At 41.6% G+C, this 17,500-nt stretch overlaps 1 protein-coding gene across 3 annotated transcripts in view; it reads left to right on the top strand.

Moving 5' to 3' along the window:
- The window catches only part of LOC123515433 (tetraspanin-9-like), a 34,629-nt gene that overhangs the window by 798 nt on the left and 16,331 nt on the right, over window positions 1-17,500 (top strand). Inside the window, exon 2 of one of the 3 annotated variants that reach the window (XM_045273995.1) lies at window positions 404-498. The exons of the other annotated variants lie outside the window; for them this stretch is intronic. The gene's annotated coding sequence lies outside the window, so the exon portion shown is untranslated. The remainder of the gene's footprint in view (window positions 1-403; window positions 499-17,500) is intronic. 3 annotated transcript variants of the gene reach the window in all.

The following is a 17,500-nucleotide window of genomic DNA, read 5'->3' as shown; positions in this document are numbered from 1 at the left end:
TGGGGATGGGTAGGGGTAAGAAGGTAAGGGATAATGTATGCTGGAGAGGTGAGGAAAGCTAAGGAGTAGGAGAGTGAGTGGTGGTGGTGGTGGTGGTGGTGGTGGTGGTGGTGGTGGTGGTGATGATGGTGGTGGTGGTGGTGGTAGTTATTGTTGTTGTTGTAGTGGTGAGCAAACTTTAAAGGAAACTTGTGTGGTTGTAGGCATAGTTAGTCTGTCTGTCTGTCTGTCTGTCTGTCTGTCTGTCTGTCTGTCTGTCTGTCTGTCTGTCTCTCTCTCTCTCTCTCTCTCTCTCTCTCTCTCTCTCTCTCTCTCTCTCTCTCTCTCTCTCTTACTGCTGAGTGTCTCTTTCAACCATCCGCCTGTCCTTCCGTCAGCACATCTCCTCCTCCTCTTCCTACAGGCGAGGCCACGGGCGCCCTGTCGTCGCGTCACCACTTAAACCTGACCTTGAGGGAAAAGCATAAAAGCATAAAAGTCAAACAAAACTCAGTGCTGGTAATATATTAACGCGTATCGCCTTGCAAGTAATCTTAACGCTTCTATTTGGTAAGCACGTGCGTTGGTTTGAATGTAAAGAACCTCAGTGTGAAGGCTGAAATGTAACGTGTGCTTGCTGAGTGTAGGTCAGGTTCGGAATGTGTGGTATTGTAATGCTGTCTGTGCATTGATAGGAAAGGTAATTGAAGGTATAAGAAAGGATGAGATATGTGTGTTTGAGGCGTATAGGTCAGGTTAACCCCTTGAGCTCTATGACGCGTTTCCATATTCATTCTGGTTACTATTTAGAGACTTTATTCAGCTTCAGAGACTTATGTTAGGATTAAAATAGTAAAGACTGGCCACTCATCTTCTGACTCCATAGACCCTTCGTAATGTTAATAAAATGGTCCAATCGTACACAAATCTCAAGGTAAAAAGGTGTCCCAGTATTGAAGGGGGTAAGAGTGTGTGGTATTGTATTGTTGTTTGTGTATTGATAGGAAAGTTATAATATTGATAACTGGAGGCATTTTTCTGTATAGGAAAGGCTGAGATGTAATGTGTGTTTGCTGTGAGTAGGTGAGGTTAAGAGTATGTGATATTGTATTGTTGCTTGTGTATTGATAGGGAAGGTATAGTATTGATAACTGAAGGTGCTTCTCTGTATAGTAAAGCCTGATAGTGAAAGCTGAGGTGTAAGGTGTGTGTGTGTGTGTGTGTGTGTGTGTGTGTGTGTGTGTGTGTGTGTGTGTGTGTGTGTGTGTGTGTGTGTGTGTGTGTGTGTGTGTGTGTGTGTGGTATCGTATATTAATAGGGAGGATACATTAGTGATAATCTGTTTCTCTGTCTCGTATACCTCCAAGTAAATTGAACCTACACTGAAAATTCTTACAAACTAACCTGACCTACCGTAACTTAATCTAGTCTAACTTTGATCTCAAGACCAACCCAGCCCAACCTAACCTAATGTAACCTAACCTAACCTAACCTAACCTAGACTAACGTACAAAAAACAACCACATAAAAGATACAAAAGAAAATGAATAAACTAAACAAAAAAGTCATTTCACAAGACAAAACTAACCAAACGAGAACGAAAAACAAGACAGGTAAGCGCGTAGGTAACCCCTTCACCTGTAAAAAAGGCGGGGCTCTCTCAGGTGGATTTAAAACCATGAACCTGAGGGCGCTGGCACGTTCCCACCACGACGCACTGTATATGGCGAGGCGGGGGCGTGGAGAAGTGGGGGCGACGCGCGCATATGTTACTCGGGTACAGGGATAGGATGGCCGTACCTGGTGGGGTCAAGACAGGGGACGAAAGGCCGGGTTGACAGGATTGGTGTGGGAGTGTGGAATCAGAAGGATATAAAGGACTGAATACACTTTCTTACTATTCTCAGAGACTATAGAGATGATTAGCAGGGTTTTCATTCATTATTCTGTTCATAAAGTGGAAATATTGTTAATCTGTTTTCAAAGGAGACAGAGATGATGACTGGAGTTCTCATGAGCATTTGTCCTGTTAATAATAAAGATTCCTATCAACTTGACACCAAAACCACGCAAAAAACTAGAAAAACAGTGCAATTTCAACGAGTAATCTTGAAAGCAGTGAAGTTAAGGCGTAAAAAAGAAGACTGTTTTTTTTAATTACGCAGAGAGAGAGAGAGAGAGAGAGAGAGAGAGAGAGAGAGAGAGAGAGAGAGAGAGAGAGAATCATCCGTTATCACGTGCTCAGGGGAAGTAGGTGTAAATAAACTGTAGTACAACGCAGTAAGGGAAACGGAAAACGAAGTGAGAGGGGGAAGGGAAAAAGTTTATCTCGTGTTGGGGGCAGACTGATGTAAGCAGGTTGTGACGCAGAATGTCAAGTGATGGACGTGTATTCCTTGTGTTTCTGACGTGAGAGAGAGAGAGAGAGAGAGAGAGAGAGAGAGAGAGAGAGAGAGAGAGAGAGAGGAGAAACACATCATCTGCATAAGTGGAAACGCGGAACACGAGAAGGAAAACTTGTCAAGGGTGCGGGCTGCGTCAGTGGGCGTGTGGGTGCCAGGAGCGACGGTGGGGGGGAGGGAGGGTGTCCATGGGCGTGTGGGTGTGGGCGGGCGTGGGCGGGAGTCCTTAGAATAGACGGTGTTACTCGGCAGTACTGGTGGGAAGGCGGTGGGTGTGTTATTATTATCTGAGAGAGAGAGAGAGAGAGAGAGAGAGAGAGAGAGAGAGAGAGAGAGAGGAAATGCCTACCTGCTCACTCACACCTTCGTTTCCCGGTGAATAAGATAACTAATTGAGAATGCAGTACCCGGAAGTCACTCACTCACTCACTCACTCACTCTCTCTCTCTCTCTCTCTCTCTCTCTCTCTCTCTCTCTCTCTCTCTCAAGAAAACAGTCACTGAACAAGGAGAATCCGGGTTCCTATTATCTTTAAATGACTTTTGTATAATTTTCACGTTACTGGATGAAGTGTGTTTTGTGTCTTGGTGATGTACTTTTGTCATCTCTCTCTCTCTCTCTCTCTCTCTCTCTCTCTCTCTCATTCCTTCACTGACTCACTCTCTTCCTCTCTACCTGATCACTTACTCATACACGCCTTCCTTCCTCCCTGACTCATCCCCTCCCTCTCTCTCTCTCTCTCTCTCTCTTCTTTCCTCCAACTCTCTCACTCCCTTTCTCATTCATTCTCTCCCCCATCCCTTGCTCACTTACTCATTCACTTCCTCACTTCCTCACTCAGCACTCGCCAGCAAGCCAGGTGTGTCTGGGAAGTGTAGACAACAGGTATGACAGGTTTATTAACACACCTCTACACTCTCTGACACCTGAGTACGATGGGGGAGCAGAGAATAACGTGTGGTGGTGAGTAGTAGTAGTAGTAGTAGTAGTAGTAGTAGTAGTAGTAGTAGTAGTAGTAGTAGTAGTAGTAGTAGTAGAAGAAGTAGTAGTAGAAGAAGAAGTAGTAGTAGTAGTAGTAGTAGTAGTAGTAGTAGTAGTAGTAGTAGTAGTAGTAGTAGTAGTAGTAGAATAGTTTTGCGGGCATTAGTGGTGATGGTGGTGATGAAATAAAATTGTTGAATTGTGAAATATAAAAATAAAGTAATACAGCAGAAAAGAAAAGAGAAAAGAGAAAAAGAAAAAGAAAGAAAAGAAAAGAGAAATGATAGACCACACGCAACAGCATGTGACAGAATAAAAAATGAGAGAGAGAGAGAGAGAGAGAGAGAGAGAGAGAGAGAGAGAGAGAGAGAGAGAGAGAGAGAGAGAGAGAGAGACAACAAAAGGCCAAGAGACGAGAGAGAGAGAGAGAGAGAGAGAGAGAGAGAGAGAGAGAGAGAGAGAGAGAGAGAGAGAGAGAGAGAGAGAGAGAGAGAGAGAGAGAGAGAGAGAGAGAGAGAGAGAGAGAGAGAGAGAGACCAACGCCGCCTCACCCTTACCTGTGGCCCCAGAAGATTTACCTGCTTGAGGCCAGGGAGGGAGTGGAGGGAGAGGTGAGGAGAGAGATGAAGGAAGGATGAAGGAGAAAACACAGGTGGAGGGAGAGAATTGGGAAGCTAGGAAGAGAGAGAGAGAGAGAGAGAGAGAGAGAGAGAGAGAGAGAGAGAGAGAGAGAGAGAGAGAGAGAGAGAGAGAGAGAGAGAGAGAACAGGGGATGACAGGTAAGGGAGAGGAAGTGAGAATTGGTGATGTCACGGTGCAAGTGGTGTGTAAGTTGGTGTGTGGACCCAGCAGCTCACAACACCACCACGGAGACACGGGACAGCAGGTGTTGGTCCTGACTCACTTTTAAATACACGTTCATATCTAACACCTTCAATACTGGGACACATTTTTACCTTGAGATTTGTGTACGATTAGACTATTTTATTGACATTAGGAAGGGTCTATGGAGGTCAGAAGATTAATGGCCACAGTTTTCATCATTTTAATCCCCCTCATAAGTTTCTGAAGCTGTGTAAACTCATCAAATAGTAAGCAGAATGAATATGGAAACGCGTCATGGTACTCAAGGTGTTAACATTTTCACTGCTTCACGATTTCTTCCATGATCATCTATAACATTATCGGCTTTTTTCTTTATACTTTCCTAAATAATTCCCTAACTTTTAAAAAGGGAAGTATAGAAAAAAAACATAAATAACAGGAAAGGGAAGGAAGAGAGAGGGATATTAGAGAGGGGAAGGATAAGGAATAGGAGGGGAGAGGGAGTTAAGGGAGAGGAGAGGAGAGGATAAGTATGAGTTGAGTCTATTTCAAGAACACCTCATACAATTGTCGACTTTAAGTAATAGATTGGATAACTCGTGATTTGTTGAGTGACTGCTTGCTTGATCCTTCTCTCTCTCTCTCTCTCTCTCTCTCTCTCTCTCTCTCTCTCTCTCTCTCTCTCTCTCTAAGCACACGTTTGGCCTTAGGAATGTAAATTATTATGTTCTGTCGTTATATTATCATGCCAATGACCACGAATCTTTGGCCGTTTTGTAGTAGTAGTAGTAGTAGTAGTAGTAGTAGTAGTAGTAGTAGTAGTAGTAGTAGTAGTAGTAGTAGTAGTAGTAAGAATAACAACTTTTTTTCCTAACAATCTATTCTACACAACTACAAATGCAATAATATGAAAATTACTGAAAAGTATTTGATTTCCTTCCAGGAGAGAGAGAGAGAGAGAGAGAGAGAGAGAGAGAGAGAGAGAGAGAAAAGGGGGAGTTGCATATCAATTACAGATATTCTCGATTCTCTCTCTCTCTCTCTCTCTCTCACTATGCATACAAACAACTAAAGATAACTGTACATCCACTTCGTTCAATACTAGAAGCTAAAATCAAAATAATCACCTAAGCCAAACACATTAATGGAGAACAAAACATAATCACATTTAAATTATAATAACAAATCCTACGTTCAGATAATTAATTTTCCTCCACGTGTTCAAATAAAAGACGGAGCGCATTAGCAGCACACGGACAAAGTATGACTGAAAGGGCACAGCGAGGCACGTCACATCATTAGAACTCCCACCATTACTTTGCTGCTATTGTATTCTTAACCCCTTCAGTACCATGACGCGTTAGTATATTAATCTTACTATTTGTCCATTTTACACAGCTTCAGAATCTAATGTTGGGGGTTGAAATAGTGAAAACTGTGGCCATTAATCTTCTGACCTCCATAGACCTTTCCTAATGTCAATAAAATGGTCTAATCGTACACAAATCTCAAGGTAAAAAATGTGTCCCAGTATTGAAGGGGTTAGACGCTTTAGGCTCTCATATGAACAGAGGTCTTGGCAATGAGTAGACAGGAGGAGAGGTGGAGAAGACTGGAACGAGAATGTTGCGAGGGGGTAACGGTGAGGAGAGGAGAGGAGAGAAGCGAGGCCATCAGAACAGAGGTATAGTAATTGTGTCAGTGACTGCGGGAAAGCAAGACAGGGAAGGTTGAGATGGTTTGGTGATGTTTTGCGGGTGGTGATAACTCTTAAAAGAACATGGACAAGCTACGTGGAAGGGAGAAGATCGAGAGGAAGACAATGAGGACAGAGATTTGGATAGAGGAATGGAACAGAAGCAGACATGAGGGGCTGGATGTGGATGGAACTACAGAATCTAGTATCGGTGACAACATTTAAGACGAAGAAGAAAAAGAATTACAATTACCACCACGCGCGAGAGAAACAACATAAATAGGACTGGATAGAGAGGATGCAGAGGACACAACATACTCGCCACGACAATGAACAACCAAAACTACTATAAGGCGAAGAAGAAAAAGAACACTAATTTCATCAGTACCACCGCGCGAGAAGCATAACATAGCAAGGACTGGATAAAGAAGATGCAGAGAATAAAACAAATTAGCCACGGGAATGAGCAGCCGACACTACTATAAGGCGAAAGGCAAAGAATAACAACACTAATTAAAAGTAGCACCGTGAGAGAAGTATAACCATAACAAAGACTGGACAAAAAAGATGCTGAGAATAAAACATACTAACCACGGGAATGAGCAGCCGACACTACTAGAAGGCGAAAGGCAAAGAAGAATAACAATAATTTAAAGTAGCACCGTGAGAAAACCATAACATAACAAGAACTGGAGACAAAAAAGATGCTGAGAATAAAACATACTATAGCCACGACACTGAGCAGCCGCCACCACTATAAGAGAAAGAGGAAGCATAACAAGAACAATCATGACTAGCACTACATGAAAGAAGCGAAGTATAACGTGACTGGAACTAGATGAAGCAGAGGATATATCTTACTAGTGACGACATGTAAAAGCGGCCGAACACACGAGGGATTATGACGAAGAAAAGAAGAGTTATCAGAGGCAGCGTGACGTGTGCCCAGGTGCGTGAGGAGGGTTTACCGGAGATGCCAAGACGCAGGCACGTAGTATATCTCTCCTGAATGCATTTCCCTTATATACCTCTAGGAGAAAAATCATTGGCGTCACAGTAGAACGAGACTGAGTGGCTGTCAGAGAGATTATAATGCTAGAGGAGTGTTACGTAAATATCCGCTTTATCTCGTGGAATCAGTCGCGTCTGGGCTCTCATCGCATCATGACATCTCGGAACGTCTCGGTCAAGGAGGTAAGCGGCGATGAGAGGACGTGAGTGTACGGTGAAGTGCATCATTACTCTGGGCATCATACGTAAATCACATCCAAAGTAACGTGACGCTTCGAAGGCGGAATAAATATAGACAGCAATGAATAGAAAGAAATACAGCCAAAGGTGAGTAGTGAAGGTGGTAGACAATTAAATGGGGGAATACTTTACTTTTCTTGCGTTTCGTTTACAGTATTCCTGGGTCAACGTGAGATTTGCCCTCCACCTTCACTACTCATCTGTCCACTAAATTTTTAAGAGCCACAGGTGTTGTGACATGTGGCAAACAGAACACAAGGTTATGAAGAGTACAATGATGGAGATGAGTTGAGGTGAAAAGACACAATCGTCACTCTACAAGATGTGATTACGTACATACAACCTTAATATGACACTTTCTAAGCAAAAACTGAGAATATAGATACAGAATAACGAATGAAGAAGCAAGAAAAGGAGACGAAAGAAAACAAAACATTCAGAATTACGCACAAAAACTAACGGAACACTCCAAACACAAAACACGAACACAGAACACTGAGGAACGAATGAAGGTAAAAAGCAAGACGAGGTATGACAAAACCCTCATAAGATATCGTTACTTTGACCCTCACGCAGACGCATAACCATAAATTAATAATGATACCAACACTTCGCAGCCACATCACACAACACCATCACAAAATCAGAGACCATGAGACAGGACGTGCGAGCAGTCAGGTAGTGCTAGAATTAACCACACCACCGATTAGTACACACACCGAGGCGTCAGGAGCGGTCCAGGGTGGTATAGGGGTGTGGCCTCTGCCTGAACACCCCAGTCACTGCCCAGCCCTTGTGCCCTGCGGCGGTAGAAGGGTGCCCACTCGCCTATTAATTGACCCTCACTGCCTACACTTCCAACGCCTCCTCTCATCAGTGGGAGTACTAGAGTAAAGGAGGTTTCAAGACACTTACCTCATTCTTTTTGGCTAACTCTCGGCGCTGTACGGGGACTGGCATCTAAGTGGGTTTTTCCGTTTAATCGTTTTTTTATGTCCTTGCCCAGTTTTTCCCTTACATCAAAGGAAAAAAAAAAGAAAAAAGTTAGAAGATTAGTTAGGGACTGCCACGTGTAGGTTTGACAGCTTCTTACTGCTAGCCTCTCCTTTGTATGTTCCTATCAGCTTCCATCAATCTAACAAACCTCCTTTTAATACTATCTAATGCTGTTACTGTCATGTGATGTGCCTTTCATTATTGCCCTTTATAAATCATTGACCATTTCACTTCTGATAATAAAGAAATACCGTACGGCACATACACTAGCAGTTATCACAGTCTTTCCTCTGTTCTTATGGTCTTATATCGCCACTCAGGTTAGCTTTATGTATTAGCATCGTGTTGATATGTAAGGCTGGCCCAAACAGTTCAATGCTCCTAAGCTTTCATAACAATAAGGCAAACATACTTTTCTGTTTTACTTTTATCTTGTTTCTATGCTTTTTTACACACAAGCCCCTCGTTCCGTGACTCTGTATCAAATTAGTGGTGTATCTAGGTTACAAATCAGAAAAAAACATTAATTTTTCTTCACGCTCAGCTGTTCATGAAACTGATGACTTAACTTTTGGAGCTCTAAGTATGTACAGTCACGGCGCCAACTTGATTAATCTCCTCCACTTATTTCCACTATGTTTTTTTTTTTTTTCCTTCACTCCTAAGTCCGAGCTCTGAGCTTGGCCCGTATTCTACACAGTGCTTATGATCGCCCATAACTAATCGCCACAGCTAACAGAATTTATGACCGTCTGTTTAACGAGAGTCAGAAGTGATCAGTCATAATCTCAGTGACCGTCCGCCGCTAGAACGCACTCTCACAATTTGTCAACTGTAAATCTATGGAATGAAATATGTTCTTGACATTATTTTCTTGGATTTTAATTGTTTTGATTTATAATTCGACCTTTGGGGAAGTTCAACAGTGTAACTAATCAAATAATCCATCACTGGTTCTCAAGTAGTGGTAGATTAATGGAACGGATTCAGTAATTTGGTTGTTAGTGGAAAGTTAATAAGGAACTTTGAAAGAAGATTGAATAGATAGATATGGCTGGGGATGATAGGCGGATATAGGTAGTTTTTTCATACAGGGGTTGCCACGTGTAGGCCTGGAGACTTCTTGCAGCTTCCTTTATGTCCTTATCAGTCACCAGTGTTGCAAGGAAACACTATCAAAAAAGGACGCTAGCCTATATTCTTTGTTCCCAATAAAATAACTCCTCAGAGGTCTTATTGATAATTAGTCACTCTGTTTTCTGGTGTGGAAGTTTTTTTTTCTAAAGGTCTTAGGGATTGGCCGCTTTGTTCTCCCATTAGGATTATTTTCAAGAGGTTTTAGAGACGATTAGTTCCTTTATTGCCTCATAAGGATTACATTTCAGAAGCTTTAGACTTGACTGGTCACTTTGTTCTCTCATTAAGACTCCTTCAGAGGACTCGCGTTCTTCTTTCATGGTCACTTTTCAGAATACTTAAGAGCTAGGCCATTAGTCACTGTTTTTTTAAGTACAGAATTATTTTTTTTAAAGGAGTTAATTAATCAGGTTCTAAGAGACGATCTTACGAAGTGACGACGCAAATCCTTATCAAAATATCACTAGAATCACATACACACACCGTGGAAGATCCCAGTGACATCAATTTATTACTAAAACTTGAAGACCACAATGACATCAGTTTACCCTAGAATCATTAAAAACACCATTCAAGATCCCAGTGACATCAACTATAGCTAGGAGAAAAGGACAATGGAACGCCTGAAACTACCCAGAAGGTTGAGGGAAGGGCCAAACACAGTGGGAAGGGAAGGTTTCTCGACTCAAACATCTGGCAGCACCTCAACTACATTTAAAAGGCTCTGGTTGAAGCTACACGGGTTTTTAAGAGTGTTTTGACGGTTTTGGTGACAGATCAACACGATTTATACATTGTTAACAGGATAAACACCCCTGAGAACCTATTAGTCTCTGTGGTCTTTGAAAACTGTCGTGGTAGGAGGGTAAAGCGTTTCAGAACACCCAGAAGTGCAGGAACGTGATGGGCAGCGAGTGGCAGCCTTGGCGGGGCGTTGCATGGCGGGCCCCAGATAACGGATACCGGTGTGCCCCTAAACGGTGCTTGATAAATACCAATTACTGACCACAGCTTTGGCCTTGTCCTACAGATCCTATTCACTGATCCTGTGTACTCGACAACGCGCACGCACACATACACGCACACACACACACACACACACACACACACACACATAAGGCTCACACACACACATATAAGGTGATGCTGATGATAATGATAGTGGTGGTGGTGGTAGTAGTAGTAGTAGTAGTAGTAGTAGTAGTAGTAGTAGTAGTAGTAGTAGTAGTAGTAGTAGTAGTAGTAGTAGTAGTAGTAGTAGTAGTAGTAGTAGTAGTAGTAGTAGTAGTAGCAGTAGTAGCAGTAGTAGTAGAAGTTGCAGTAGTAATAGTAGTAGTGGCAGTAGTATTAGTAGTAGTAGCAGTAGTAATAGTAGTAGTAGCAGTAGTAACAGTAGTAGTAGCAGAACTAATAATAGTAGTAGTAGCAGTAGTAATAGTAATAGTAGTAGTAGTAGTAGCAGCAGTAATAGTACTTACAACAACAACAACAACGACAACAACAACAACAACAACACCATAACAGCAGACCCATGTTACTGAGTGTAGAGAAGGCGACCCCGCTGCTCGCTCGCCTGCCCGCCGCCCGCCTACTGCTGCTGCTGCTGCTGCTGCTACTGCTCCTCGTGTCCCCAGCGGCCGTCGTCCATTGACCCCGAGGAATAAAAACACCAGCCCGCCCCCCGGCTCTCCAGTTACCCCTTATTCCCATACTCCCGTGCTGTGGGCGTGATGTAATGGTAGGGGGGGGCGGGCGTGGGGGCGTGTTAGATGTGTATACTGTGAGAGGGATGTGTGTGTGTGTGTGTGTGTGTGTGTACTGGACGCTAACCTCACCAATTCACCATTTTACGCCCCCCCCCCGCCGCCACACACAACACTTGCCCCACTCACCCAGAATAGACGATTATCAAAGTCTACCTGTCAGAGTTCCGATAGCTTCCACTTCACCTCCGTTTTCTTGTTTTAAGTGTTCCCTGAAATTGCTCCGTTTTCTCCCGCCTGGCAGAGAGAGAGGGTGACGAACGGACGGACGCCTCTCTGACTGCTGCCTGACAAGAGATTATGCAAGTCTCTTATCCTGAAGCATCTCTGCCTCGTATCTTCACTATATACTTTCCAAAGAGTTTAATTAAATACGGGTTTTCAAGGGTGTTTTTTTTTTGTACGGTTCTAGTGAAAGATTAGAGATTTCTACATTATAACACGAGACATTTCTGAGAACGCGGCTAATCATCTGTGGCCTTGAAAATTAGTCGTGGTGAAGGAGCAAAACGTTTCAGAAAAGATATTAGTTGGGTTCTTGGTGTTTGAACGGTTCTAGTGGAAGTTTAACACGATTTCTACATTCCATTAAAAGAAAAAAACACTTGAAAAAAAATCTACCATGGAAAATAGTCGTGGTGATAAAGTAAAGCGTTTAAAAAAGATAAGTTACATCGTTTTAAAAGGATGTTTCTGCGGTTCTAGTGACAGCAGTACGAGGATTTCTACGTTACTAACACGAGAAACACTTGAGAAATCTGCTAATGGTCTCTCTGGCCTTGAAAATACTGGCGTGAGAGCAAAGCGTTTCAGAACACGGGTCTTAAAGGCGATGAAATGACGAATCCAGTGCCGATTAGAGTCAGTGAATGCACATGTTTAGTTAAGTGCCGCACGTGTGCCCAAGTGTTTATACCCATCCGGCGCCAGGTGTTGTGTCCTTGCCGCGCCGATCATCTTCACCTGCATGTCACGTCCCGCCGGTGTCCAGGTCCTCTTCCACATTAACAACCATCACTACCGCCACCACTACCGACCACTGCCCTCTACCTCCACCATAACAACCATGACCAACATTAACAACAGAAACAACAACAACAACAAAACAATTACCACCACCACCAACACTACCACCACCATCACCACCACCACTACCGCTAACTCCCCTCTAACTCCACCAAAACAATACCACCATCATTAACAAGAGCAACAATAACAACAACAATATCAATTACCACTACCACCACCACCACCACCACTGCCCTATACCACCACCATAACAACCACCATCACCATCATTAATAATAGTAACAAAAAACAACAACAATCACCACCACCACCACCACCACTAACGACCACTGCCCTCTACCTCCACCATAACCACCACTACCATCAATAGTATCAATAACAATAACTACCAGCACCACAACCACAACAGACGACCTACATCCACCTTCACCACCTTCTCCACCTTCGCCGCCGCCTCCACCACCACCACCACCACCACCACCATCACCATTAGCAATAGCAATAACAGCAAAACAACAATAATAATTTACCACCCCATTATAAAAGTAGTCATGTGGTAAGTTTCAATCGTTTCCTTTTGCCATCTCTCTCTCTCTCTCTCTCTCTCTCTCTCTCTCGACGGCAGATGAATAGTAAGCTTATTTCTAGCGGCACGTCTTCAGCCTTCAAAAACTGTTGACGTCAAAAGCGGGTAAAGAAAGAGAAAAAGATACATTTTTTAGATGAAACACACACACACACACACACACACACACACACACACACACACACACACACACACACACACACACACACACACACACACACACACACACACACACACACACACACACACACACACACACACACACACACACTGTACAGAGAGAGAGAGAGAGAGAGAGAGAGAGAGAGAGAGAGAGAGAGAGAGAGAGAGAGAGAGAGAGAGAGAGAGAGAGAGAGAGAGAGAGAGAGAGAGAGAGAGAGAGAGAGAGAGATTCGTCTGACATTCCCAATAAAATATTAACATTTACACTTAGATCTGTATTTCGAGATTTCACCCTTTTATATATATATATATATATATATATATATATATATATATATATATATATATATATATATATATATATATTTATTTATTTATTTGCGGCACCATATGACCACGTTGCTGTGACACCAGTGTTAAATGAACCAATCAACTCTCACACACACTCAAGCTAGATTATTGAACGATACAAGTAAAGAAGGAAAAAAAAAAAAAAAAACCCTCCTCACAACTACTATATCTACATTTATTACTTTACATGTGTGTGTGTGTGTGTGTGTGTGTGTATTTACCTAGTTGTAGTTTTACAGGGCCTGGGCTTTATGCTTGTGTGGCCCCGTCTCCATATCTACACTTATCCAATCTTACTTTAAAAGTATGCACACTCGTTGCTAACACTACTTCTTCTTCATTTAAACTGTTCCACGTCTCAATACATCTTTGCGGGAAACTATTTTTAACATCTCTCAGACATCTTCCTTTTCTCAGCTTTTTACTATGCGATCTTGCGTGTGTGTGTGTGTGTGTGTGTGTGTGTGTGTGTGTGTGTGTGTGTGTGTGTGTGTGTGTGTGTGTGTGTGTGTGAACATCTGTGGATAAGCACGTGCGGAATAAAACACCTGTGGTTTCGTATATTCACTCGAGTGTCTGATATAAGACCAGCGGGGACTAGTGGAAGGCAGACTGGAAAGTGAAAACCATGATTGTTTGATTCCTTACCCTGTTAATCCCTAAAGCTATTATAATGTTAGTTCCTCGTTCCATCAATCCTAAAACTAAAAATAGTGTAGTGTGTAAATTTTGGGTAATAACAAAAAAAAAAAAAAGAGGAAGACAGACTGAAAAACTCATTGATTCCATACTCCATCAATCCCCAAAGTTACAATAATACATAATGTTAGTTCCTCGTTCCATCAATCGTAATATTTGGCGCAATGAAATAAAATAAAGAAAAAGAGAAAGGCAGGCTGAAAAACTCATTGATTCTTTATACTCCATCAATCCCCAAAGCTACAGTGATACATATTAGTTCCTCCTTCCGTCAATACGTAAAACTAACAGAACAGTGCGTAATACCCGAGTAATAAGAAAGGAAAAGAGGAAGAGTAAAGCAAAAGACGCGGCCACTGAGAAGAGACACGCGAGGGAGTAGCAGTGCGGTTCAGACAACACTCAAGACCAGCAACTCAACTCAACTCCTGTCACTCGATCCATCTGACGAGCTGATAGTCATAATAGAGCTATACACAAGACGCGTTCAAGTTCAAGATTGAGACGAGTGTTATAGAAAGCTTCATTAAAAAAGCACTTCAAGCAATAGCATTTTAATTCCCCTCCTACTCCACCAGCCCCTGTACTTACGCCATGTCACTTGATAGGCCTAGGCTGGTGGTCATAAAAAGCGATAAACAAGATCTACTCAAGTGAAACAATGATTAAGACGTGTATTATGGAAAACTTAATTAAAAACACACTTGAAGCGGTACCAAATTTCTCATTCCATTAATCCCTCCACTACACGCTGCCATTTGATACGATCGTCTGAGCTGAGAGCCATAAAAAGTGTCACTTAAGATGATGCTCTGGTGAAACAACGGTTGAGACGAAGATAGGAAGCTGAATTATAAACACACTTGGGTCACTTGGCAGGGAAGGTACAATCATGGCAAAGATTAATTACAAACGGGAAAAGAAAGTATATTCACGGCAAAACTGAATTACATAAAGTACAATTATAGCAATACAATTATAGCTGAATTACAAACGGGAAGAGAAAGGGCAAAACTGAATTACAAACAGGAAAAGAGAGTACAATTATGGCAAAACTGAACTACAAACAGCCAGAGGAAGTACAATTATGGCAAAACTAAATAGTACACACACTTGGATCAGCTGGCAGAGAAGGTAGTGTGGCAAAATCGATGGTTAATAGTCACGCTGAGGTACTGATAGCTATCCTTCACAAATGCCGAGTGTTTAAGGTATACAGAGCTAAGGTAGGTAGTTATTTTGACCGTGTAGTAATGGTAAGTAACGAGAGGAACGCCGATCATTTAGTATAGGACTACCCAAGAATCGGAAGTATGTACAACAAATTTAATACCATAACTAGGAGTAGCATCAAGATATTTCAAAGTATATAAAGGAAAGTTAACATCAAGACACTTATTTTAATCTTTAAGTAACGCTGAGGATCATGAATTTAATAACATCACGATATCTGTCCCAACTTTCCAATAAGATCAAGGATTTGAAAGATATAAAGATAAACAATGAGTAGCATCAAGATATTTCAAAGTATATAGAGGAAATTTCACATGAAGACATTTATTTTAATCTCAAAGTAACGCTGAGGATCCTGAATATACGCGGAATAAAATAACAGTAACCTCAAGATGCTTATTTAATCAGTACGATACTAGGACACATTTTTACCTTGAGATTTGTGTACGATTAAACCATTTTATTGACATTAGGAAGGGTCTATGGAGGTCAGAAGATTGATGGCCACAGTCTTCCCTAATTTAATCCCCCACATAAGTTTCTGGAGCTGTATAAAATCACCAAATAGTAAGCAGAATGAATATGGAAACACGTCACGGTACTCAAGGGGTTATGTCTCGTAGTAACGCTGCATATTTGAATCCTATGAAACACACTTGACAATAACACCAAGGTACTTAATCCTCTCTAACTCCAATCCCAACCTTTTTCAATAGCTATGAAACCGAAGCATGCAAATTATCTAATAAAAAAAAAAAAAATCTTACTAAACTTAACACTAGAATCACGAAGGCACTCGAATAGTAATAATAATTCCACTCGACTTTGTTAAACTACAAAAAAAAAAAAAAAAAAAATAAATAAATGAATAAAATAGAATAAATAAAAATCACTAAAACACGTACGTAGCATAAAATAGAATGTCACGATTAAGCACCAGAATCACGAAACCACTCAAAAAAAAAAAAAAATTCCACTCGATATCAAACTACCACCAAAATCTTAACACACGTAGGTAGAATGGAAAACACTCACGGAAACTAATATACACGCACATCAGAACCTTCTAAAGACAAACCGAGGAACTCAACAACAACCACAAGAATGAGAAACAGCCGAGGCACTTACAATAGTCTAGTCAGTGTCACACGAGGATGCTTTGTGCTCTTATCAGGCCAACAATAACACAACAAACAGCCTGGCACCAAAGAGCTTTACTCCCTCCATTCACCGCAGCACAAACCGCCACTGTCAGCCCGCCTTGCTCTCGAGAACTGTTACGTAAAGCACTCACTCCGGCCAGACGAGACAGGCAGCGACAGAGCAGTAGTAATAATCAAGATTGTTCGTGATGGTAGACATGCTTGGTGTATGTGTGTGTGTGTGTGTGTGTGTGTGTAAAATAAACGTGAAGAAACTCTCGTACATAAAACCAAAAATCAAGAAAAATAAATAGAATAAAATAAAGAAAAAGCGAAAATAAAACCAAGACTAAATATAATAATAACTCGCCTAATGCGTGACAAACAGGAAAGAAGGGAGGAATGTCAAGAATGGAGTTGAGAGACCACGCACTGATTCTTTTCCTCCTTTACTAAAATAGGAAGGAAATTGGAGAAGGAAAATAGATAAGAATTAAATAGTTGCAATACCAGAACGACACTCTCTCTCTTTCTCTCTTTCTCTCTGCCAGAAAAGGGAAGGTAAAACAGAAAAAGACTAAGGATATATCAATGAAACAGGGAAAAAAGGAAGAATAACAATAAAATGAAGAAAGAAAAGATGATAAAAGAAAGACATAATAAAAAGGGAATGAGAGATAAAATGAGACTCAAAGAAAAATAAGAAAAGAGAGAAAGAAGAAAAAGACGAAGAAAGGGAGAAAGGGAGACGAAAAAAAAGAAGATAAAGGGGAAAAAAAACAAGAAAGAAAAGTAGAAAATAAAACCAATGCCAAAACAAAGGAAGAAAATGAACAGAATAATGAAGAAAGAAAAACGAAAAGGAAGGAAGAGGAGAAGAAAAGGGAAAAATAAGAAAGAGAAAACACAAATAAGGAAACACACTTTAACCCTTTCACTGTTATAACCATCATCTCCCTCTCCCTCCCTCCGATGTCCCCCTCTAAAGTTCCTTCCCACGAACACTCTCCGCCTCTCCCTCTCCCTCTCTCTTTGCTTTCCTCCCCTCTAGATGACGAAACCACGTGAATAAACACCTATAATTGGCATGACTTCTCGCACGCAGTAATTCCCTACACTTAAATAAACAGAAGAGGAGACCCATTACGTGTCTTGGGTACTTCGGTGACTAACTTGACATGACTACGACTACTACTACTACTACTACTACTACTACTACTACTATTTCTGATCCATCTCTGCCATCAGCACTACTAACAATACAATTA

Source organism: Portunus trituberculatus, chromosome 39 (assembly GCF_017591435.1).
Source record: "Portunus trituberculatus isolate SZX2019 chromosome 39, ASM1759143v1, whole genome shotgun sequence".
In the NCBI taxonomy this organism is placed as follows: Eukaryota; Metazoa; Arthropoda; class Malacostraca; order Decapoda; family Portunidae; genus Portunus; species Portunus trituberculatus.
Note: the sequence above shows the minus strand (reverse complement) of the source record. Positions and strands in the feature narration are given on the sequence as shown.